The 9576-nt window shown below is 35.6% G+C and overlaps 1 protein-coding gene across 1 annotated transcript in view; it reads left to right on the top strand.

Moving 5' to 3' along the window:
* The first annotated feature begins 7538 nt into the window (after positions 1-7538).
* Positions 7539-9576, top strand: part of LOC144967869 (uncharacterized) — a 129259-nt gene continuing 127221 nt past the window's right edge. Inside the window, exons 1-2 of the mRNA XM_078905600.1 lie at positions 7539-7778; positions 8960-9196. The gene's annotated coding sequence lies outside the window, so the exon portion shown is untranslated. The remainder of the gene's footprint in view (positions 7779-8959; positions 9197-9576) is intronic.

The raw sequence follows: 9576 nt of genomic DNA, 5'->3' as shown, positions 1-9576 counted from the left end.
GCAACAGATTTCCAAAGAGGCAATTAGGACAACATCCGGTATAGATAATAATTCGCTCCTTTTCATATTTGAATTTACTTTTCCCATTGTGAATCACATCACGTGATATTGACTGTCCACTGAAAAAACTACAATGATGTCCATGGTCGACTGTCAATTCTATATTTAGGCTAATGAAAGTTTCATTGAAACTTTAACAAATTGAACCCCCCCAAAAAAAAAAAATTAAAAAATTAAAAAAAACAAACAAACAAATAAACAGACCAGAAAGTGTGCTCTGATGAATCACATTATTTCAATCAGTTACAACACCGAGCCAAACAGACACACACGACAGTCGCACACATTAACTATGCAAGTTTTACAAATGAAATTGACATTCAACAAAATGGAATCAAAAAATAACACGTATAATTTACTCATCAATAAGAAAATGCCTAGGATAAAAATTTCTGGAAAAGATGAGTCTTTAGATTTTTCTTAACATTTTCTACGCTGACCGAGAGCCTCACTGACAAAGGAAGCGAATTCCAAATGGTAGGTCCTGCTTTATAAAAAGATCTATCACCGAAATTAGTAAGCTGTGCTTTTGGCACTTTTAGTAGCTGGATCTCCGATGACCTAAGGTGGCGAATTGGGGAGTTGGGGACCACATGTTTTTGAATGTAGCTCGGAGATCGGGAATTTAGTGCGTTGAAAGAAAAAAGGGCAATTGCCTTACAGTTATTTTAAAGCCAGTGTCAATAGCAATAGGACACTTTTGGACTCTGTCATTCGTAACCCACGTATTTTCCTTCCGAATCGAAGATGTCTCAATCTAAAAATAGCTGCTATCTTGTCGAACCTATGATGTATCCTAGAAACAAGTCTCAGACTAGACTTGAATTCCGGTCTCAAATGACTAAAACTTGGCCAAAATTAGTCCGAAGGTGCCGTGATATTAGTATTAGTCTGGGACTTGTTTGGTTAGCTCATATGAAATCCGAATTATTCAAGTTCTTGACTATAGTCAGAGACTAAGCGCTAGTCCGCGTTAATGAAAACGGGCCCAGGTCATGAATTATCAATTTTAGGCATGTACATTGATAAGCAGTAGACGTCTCCCATGAGCAGAAAATATAAATATACTTATTTCAATGCAGAAAAGTGAGTGGAGCAGGCAGTTATGTTGATAACAACAAGAAATGAAGTGAGTAGGAAAGTTCCAGAAGACAACAGAGAATAAAAACTTTCGCGGTGGCGATGGGGGCTCGAACCCGCGACCTTACTGGTACGACAACTCCGCCTGGTCGGGTAGATCGTGACTCTACCGTTTGAGCTATCCACGACCCGATAGCATATACGGTAGAATCACGATCTCCCCGGCCAGGCAGAGTTGTCGTATTAGTAAGGTCGCGGGTTCTAGCCCCCATCGCCGCCGAGAAAGTTTTTATTCTCTGTTCTCTTCGGGCACTTTCCGACTCACTTCATTTCTTGTTCTTATTTCAATGGCTTGCTTTGACTGCGGTCGTGGATTTAACCCTCCCCTTATCAACGATAAGAAAATGGTCACATTCGTTACGATGCAACCAACAAAATTATCATTTTTTGCAACATAAAATTGAACGAAAATATTTTGTTATAGTTATAAACACTTGACACTGCGTTGTAGATCTAATTTTTCTACACAAAATTATGTATAGAATGAACTTGTTGCTTTTCTGTGTAGTTAGATAAATCTGTTTTTGCGTTGTGCTGGTAAGGAGAGAGTTAAAGAATGTTAAGTGAAGAGTTTATCTAACCCCTGAGACAGCCGTTTGATAGATTTCTCACTTGCTATTTCAGGTTAATTCCCTGCGGCGTGTTTGCGAGGATATTTGGAAGCATCTTGACAAAAACTCTCAAACTTGGGACCTCGCGAGGTATCAGGTTTGATAGTTTTTGCCAATATGAGGGTCATTTAAATCGACGGATAATGCGCTTCAACAGTCATGCCACACTTCCCTCGTAATGACGCATGGTAACTTAGTAACTGGCTCTAAACTATCGGAACAATGGTGAAATATTTCTCCGACGAGCATAAAAGCGTATTCAGAGGAAAAAAACATTATAAATCTCATCATTTTTTGACTTTTACACATTAAGATCACAAGACATATGAGAAGTTCTAGCCAGCATGAAGAATAAAAAGTACAGATTTTCTTTGTTTAGAACCACGATGGCCGCCGTTGCTGGGCGACGTGACATCAGACTATTGAATCCAATTGAAGGACTAGTTTTATGGCCAATTTTTTAAAGCGTGTCTTTACAAAGTACGAAAGTTAATTGGGTAAGTTATCAATACGAATTCTGGTACTCATAACATTGAAGACAAACAAGAATAGATCCTTTTGTTTTGGTCCGATCTAACAGGCCAATCATTGCTTGACCAAAAAAAAATTGTTAGATATGTTGTAATTCTAAAGAAATTAACGATTCAATGACTGATGATCTCGTCAGTAATGCAAAAAACAGTCAAACAATTAAAAAAACAAACAAACAAAAATACTGAATAAAATTCTTGCAACGTTATCCAATCCAAACCTAATTCAGGAATTATTTATTCGTTGATGAACTGGAAGAAAATGTCGATATTATTACAGTGCCAAACAAAGCAGAAAATATATAACCGGGAATCAAACCTAAGAACTTGTGATTTCTGATTTTCTTTAGGATGATGTTTTATCTTGTATTATTTTTTTAAGGACGGCACTGCAACATTCACAAATTTTCAGACTTTTACCATAAGCCATTTCCAGTCTTTCTTCACATTTTTTTTGTTCCACTCATGACTAGTGTTAAAATAAATCGTTCCAATCTTTTTATAGCAATGTTGTCATACTCGAAATAAACGCATTTTGAGCCTAAAATTTGACTTTTAAAAATCGATCGATTAAAACGTCCAGAATGGGTGCATTCGTTTTTAGGTCGACGGTTCTTCATTGGTGTAGAATTTGACGGGTTTTGGAAACAAGGACGATTATTGACTTTTTACATATCATTTTGGGCAAGAATCAACGTTGATTGTGTGTTGAAATATGAGTATTGACTGAACTTCTCTCAAATCACAATGTTTTTCTAACGTAACAGTAAAATCTTGCAATGCTGACCACACTCCTGTTTTGTAATGAAGATAATATAATACTAAATACCATAAAGGGAAGTAATTGTTCATTATATTGATACTTACATGTCTTTAGTTGGTTATTTCCCCCTAAAACTCCCCTGCATATTTTACGCATTTCAGTATTGTCATATCAAAGCAAATAATGAGAAAGACAAAGCTGAAAATATACAAGAGCAATGTTTTAAGTGTACTGCTTTATGGAAGTGAAAGCTGGAAAATGACATCCTCCTTAATACAGAAACTAGAAGCCTTTCAGAACAAGTGTTTAAAAAGAATTTTAAATTTATCTTGGCCTACAAAAATAAGAACAGTGGATCTATTAAAGAAAGCTGACTGCACTAGCATTGATAGCCAAATAAAAAGAAGAAGATGGCGTTGGCTGGGTCATGTGGCCAGAATGGAAAAAGGGTCACTTCCCAAGACAGCCTTGTACTGGACAGCAGATGGGAAGAGAAAGCGGGGAAGACCCAAAGAAACCTGGCGAAGGACGATGGAGAAAGAATTAAAGGAAGCAGGCCTGTCCTGGAATACAGCCACCGCAAAAGCAGCCGATCGCAAAAAATGGAGATGTCTGGTGGATGCCCTATGTGCCTCAAGGCCCGAAGAGGATTAAGTAAGTAAGTATTGTCACATGTGCTAGCAATCCTTCGGATGCGACAATCATTTATCATCAAAGCGTTTTTATTGACCAAAAAGGGGCAAATATGTTGTAACTCTAAAGAAATTGACGATTCAATAACTGGTCATCTCGTTCGCAATTTAAAATACAGTCAAACAAATAAAAAACAGACAATATTGGATAAATGATTGTAATTGTGTGTTTTATTTGTAAAATAGCAAATCAAAAAAGAAGAGGAGAAAATAAAACTCGACTCATCAAGATACATCATTCAAGAATAATGCTTGACTGATATTTTGGAATTTTTGTGGGAAGCTCCTTTCTCTCTCTCTCTCTCTCTCTCTCTCTCTCTCTCTCTCTCTCTCTCTCTCTCTCTCTCTCTCTTTATATATATATATATATATATATATATATATTATATATATATATATATATATATATATATATTTGTATTAATCGTGGAAAAATAAAAGACTATTATGAACAGGCACCAATCTTATCGTGGAAACTAACATAGATCGAGACCAATCTTTTGATCTAAATCAATCCTGGAACGAAGTCTTTAGGTTCGCCCAAGGCGGCCCGTCTATAGATCAAACTATTAATCACGACATTACTTGAATTTAAGAAAAGTGGGTGGGGGGGGGGGGCGGCGAAGTTATAGTCTGGAAAACGAAATTCTGAAACTAAAATGAGCTGAATACTACGTTAAGTCAATGGGAAGTCAGAACTCGAATGCAATCTCTTGTAATATATTAATACAATATCGATATATCAAATCTAAATACATAAAAAAACTTGAGCTTTTTTTTTAATATAGCGCAATATCCACTAAAGGTGCTCAAAGCGTTTTACAGACAAATGAAAAAAAAAGGATTTATTTAGATGCAATACAGTTAGATACGATTATCGAATCAAATACAATGTCAAAATATGTTTTGCAGACGTTGGATGAAATGTCGACAAACTGATTATTCCAATTCAGCAGACAAAGTTAAATAAGTTCAAAAGATGACCGAAACCATTTTGTTTTTGTTTTGTTAACAAACGTATTCTAACCATTGGATAGATAGAATAAAACGAGTTCACCCATACTGATCTTTTCCATTAATTATTATAACATGTGAAATTATGCCACTTAAGCTAAACGAATACATTATACATATCCTTTTTGCGGTTAAAAGCCAATCTGCCACTTCATTGGTAAAAGACAATCTACACAAAACGGTTGATGACCAATCAAAATGCCCGGCAAGTCCTATTAATTAATATGATATGTGTATATATATATATATATAATATATATATATATATATATATATATATATATATATATATATATATATATATATACATATATGTTTGTGTGTTGGAGTCAGTCTACATCGATGTTTCAGGCTTGTGGCCATCGTCTGGACTGTGTGTTTCATGGGTTTGGTTTGTTGTGTGTTGTTGTTGCTTGTTGAAGTGGTTCCGTAGGTTTGTAGTTGATTCGTAGATGTTTTCGTCTTTTGTGGGCAGCTGTTGTACATCGCATTTTTCGTGTTGAATGTGGCTTCATGGGGGTGTTTGATTATAGTATATTTTTCTTCCAGGCATACGCTACATTGTTTTGATGATGGTGTATATCCTGTTGCTTTAGATAGAATTTTCCATGAAATGCTGTGGTCTAGATTGTTGTCTTTTAATTTCCAAATATGTTCCTCAATGATTATCCTCTCCCAGCATAAAATAATTCTTTCTCTCAAGGTTTCTTCTGTGAATGCAGATCTTTGTACACTATAATAAACCTTCTTGGTTAAAGAATTCCAAATTGCGTAATCATTGTCGCTCTCCATGAAATGAATATTCTTACTCCTAAGAAAACCTTGTGTTCTTTTGCTCGTATGGGATGTAGCATCATCTTCTGCTTAAGATAGTTTCCTTTCTTCAACAGTTTCAAATAATGCAGAATGATTCATTATGGTTTTGACTGATGTGTAACTGGATGTGCATAGAGTGTCCTATGCATACAGCCGTTTTATTGAAGAACACAGTAAGTACTCTTCGGTTACCATTGCATATACTGTGATTTTTAAAAAACAACGGCAGCATAACAAGTGTCTTCTTTAAAGAATTATAACGCGCAAATGCCACAATAAATTGCCCAATTCTTTTCGCCAATATCGAAATTTTTAGGTAATGTTATAAGATTATATATTTGTTAAAAACCACTCATCTAGATAATTATTTTTAATAATTTGCAATTTTATTAACACAGAATGGTCCTAAGAGTATTGAAAAATAGGAAAAGATATCTTTATAAATTTTTACAATAAAAAGAAATAATCAGCGGTGCTCTTTGCATCAGATTGCATCTCTAAGATTCTTCATTGGATTTTTTTTTTAAAATCCTAACACAAATAAATCAAATCCAAATATGTAGGCTGTCAAAATGTTTTGAACAAAAATCGAGAAACACAAAGATACGGTGATTTTTCAAAACCATGTTCAGAAATACAATACCAGAGAAAAATGAAGCAACATTGCAGAGAGTAAAATGGCGATGAACTCATTTTGATTCCATCTTTATCAAACATAAATTATGTCACCATAAACATTATTTTCATCATAATTCTTCTCATAACGTAAGAAAACGTCTATGTAGTACACTCATATACCTAGTTTGATCCAACGATTACTTAGTTAAGTTAGCACTTTAAGTCATCAGTAAGACCGTCGTCCTCTTTAATGACGAAACGTATTCTCTTTTTCCAACAAGAAATGCATTTCCGAATTTTCTCAATGGCATTCTCCTCCCAGCATAAAATAATTCTTTCTCTCAAAGTTTCTTCTGTGAATGCGTCCATTTTAAACCCTCTCAGTCAAAGAATTCCAAATTGCGCAATCCATTAGATTGAGGTCGGTGAATGAGGCGGCCAATTGTCTTTCTCTATGAAATGAATATTCTCACTCTAATGAAAACCTTGTGTTCTTTTGTTCATATGGGATGTAGCAGCATCTTGTTGAAAAATGAAATTCCTTCCTGCATAAAGGTGTTCAAAATCTGACAAAAGATTTTCTTCCAATATTTTTATGTGACATGTGTCTTCTTTTAAACAATTAAAAGGGGCAAATGCCACAATAATTTGCGTCATCTTCTCGATATCAAAATTTTAGGTGGTGTTAAAAGATATTATATTTTTCAAAAATCTGTCATTCACTTATCTTGATATGTTCGTTTCCCCTTTACCCCTCCCCCCCCCTCTCTCTCTCTCTCTCTCTCTCTCTCTCTATCTCTCAAACACACACAACACTCATACACACACAATCTCTCTCTCTCTCTATTCTCTTCTCTTCTCTTCTCCTCTCTCTCTCTCTCGCTCTCGCTCTCTCTCTCTCTCTCGTTTCTCTCTCTCTTTCTCTCAAACAAACACACCGCTTATACACACACAAACTCTCTTCCCCCCCCTCCCCCGCTCTCGCTTCCTCTCTCTCAAATACACACACACACCACTCATACCCACGCACAGAAACTCTCTCTCTCTCTCTCTCTTTCAAACACACACACACACACACACCACTCAGACACACACAAACTCTCTCTCTCAATCACACACACACACACAAACACACACACACACACACACCAATTATACATACAAAAACTCTTTTCTCTCTCCCTCTCTCTCATTCTCTCTCTCTCTCGCTCTCTTCCTCTCTCTGTGTCTCTCTCTTAAACACACATACACAAACGCATACACACATAAACTATCACTCTCTCTCTCTCTCTCTCTCTCTCTGTCTCTCGCTCTCTCTGTCTCTCTGTCTCTCTGTGTGTCTATCTCTCTCCCACTCGCGTTCTAAACCTCTCACAGCACTGAGAATAAACTGACGTACAAGAATGACTGATAAGAGTTCATCTGACGCAGTGAGTACCGCCGCCAAACGCGCGTGAGATTCGTTTCCTGATTGCCTATTAGATTCCAATGAACGGGGATTACAAGTGAAGTTTTCACGCACAGAATCTTGATGGTATTGTTGACGTTATTGTAATATCATGATAGTCATTTTATTACTTTGCAGGGACCTTAGAATCTATTAACCCTTTCACGATGAGAATACTTTTTTCCCCCCTAAAATCTAATTATAAAGGTTTATATTTCAAAGTTCACAACTAGATTGGTAGACAAAATTAATTTATTTGTTTTGGAATGACATTCAATTCGAAACCAAAAACAAACAAACAACAACAAACAAACCCCCAAAAAAAAAACAAAAAAACAAAAAAAACAAGCAAACAAACAAACAAAAAACAAACAACAAAAACACCAGTTTATTGACCACTTTAAGAAATGGATCAAACGATGAATTGAAATCATTAAGATACGATTATTATTAATTCGAGTCATAATTTAAAGCAAATTATGTGATTGGTGTTTAAGACATTTAAAGGAATTATTTTTGTTATTCCAGTTAGACTTAAGAAGATAATACTAAAATATGATACGCACTGTGATTTCACCCACGATTCATCTAATTATAACTAATGCACCTAATCCATTTTATTAAGTGAAAATTAAAACCGATGCGAATAAACTCTCTCCACAAAATCGCTACATTCGTTACCATACAACCAACATCTTTCAAACTCTTTTTTTAACACAGCTTTATTTCGTTCATCCAAAAATATGAAAATGATATTTTTTTGTTATGCGTTTATAATTTACACTCTGTAGTCAAGATTATCTTTCTGAGCAACACTTATCTTTTGCCTTTGACATTCGGTAAAGATGCTTTATTTATGTCTCAGATTTGTATGATATTTTAGAAATAAAAAAAAGTGTTAATAAAACAGTGCCGGACAAAACAAGAGTGAAAAATGCAAGAAAAAAGAGACCCCCCCCTAAACAAAAAGGAAAAAAAAAAAAAGAAAAAACAAACACAAAAAAAACAAAAACCAATAAATTAATAAACATTAAGAAATTAAAAAAATAAAAAACACAATAAAACAAAAAAAAAAAAACAAAAAAAAAAAAAACAACAACAAAAAAAAAAAAACAACAATATTCCCCCCAAAAATCAGTCAACTTCGATTAGAGATCGAACCTCAGATCTGACATCCCATTCTATTTACCATTAATGGTAGCATAAACTATTCTCCATGATAACAAAGATGTTATAAAAGCCCCCTTTTCATTTGATTTTGCTTTCAGATAACCCCAGAACTTGTAAATGTGTTGGTTAAGAATGATATCGGAAGCAATCCTTGATCATAATACACGTGAACACAAAGTCTTTTATCAATACGATAAAAAGCTGTCAACTTCTTCGAGCTCTATTTCGACTTTTGAAGAGACGTTACGATACCAAGTGGATGTTTTCTCAAATTACCTGATTCAAATTATCTCAAAAGTAGATATGGATATAACTCTTTCTGGACTCAAGGCATGGTGAGTTTATGTTGAGATTCTATAGGGAATGAGATTAGCGGAAGAGCAGCGTCCCTTGATTGGACGTCACCCATAGTCTGTGACGTCACCGGCGGAAAAGTTATTAGAGAGAGAACGTCATGTTGGTTGTGCGCATGCGTCTCTCGTCCTCTCATGTTGGTTGTGCGCATGCGTCTCTCGTCCTCTCATGTTGGTTGTGCGCATGCGTCTCTCGTCCTCGCTTCCACGAGGACGAGAGACGCATGCGCACAACCAACATGACGTTCTCTCTCTAATAACTTTCCGCGTAGCGAGGACGAGAGACGCATGCGCACAACCAACATGACGTTCTATCTCTAATAACTTTTCCGCCGGTGACGTCACAGACTATGAGTGACGTC

Source organism: Berghia stephanieae, chromosome 3 (assembly GCF_034508935.2).
Source record: "Berghia stephanieae isolate SIO BIC M18660-M18661 chromosome 3, UCSD_Bste_1.3, whole genome shotgun sequence".
Taxonomy (NCBI): domain Eukaryota; kingdom Metazoa; phylum Mollusca; class Gastropoda; order Nudibranchia; family Aeolidiidae; genus Berghia; species Berghia stephanieae.
Note: the sequence above shows the minus strand (reverse complement) of the source record. Positions and strands in the feature narration are given on the sequence as shown.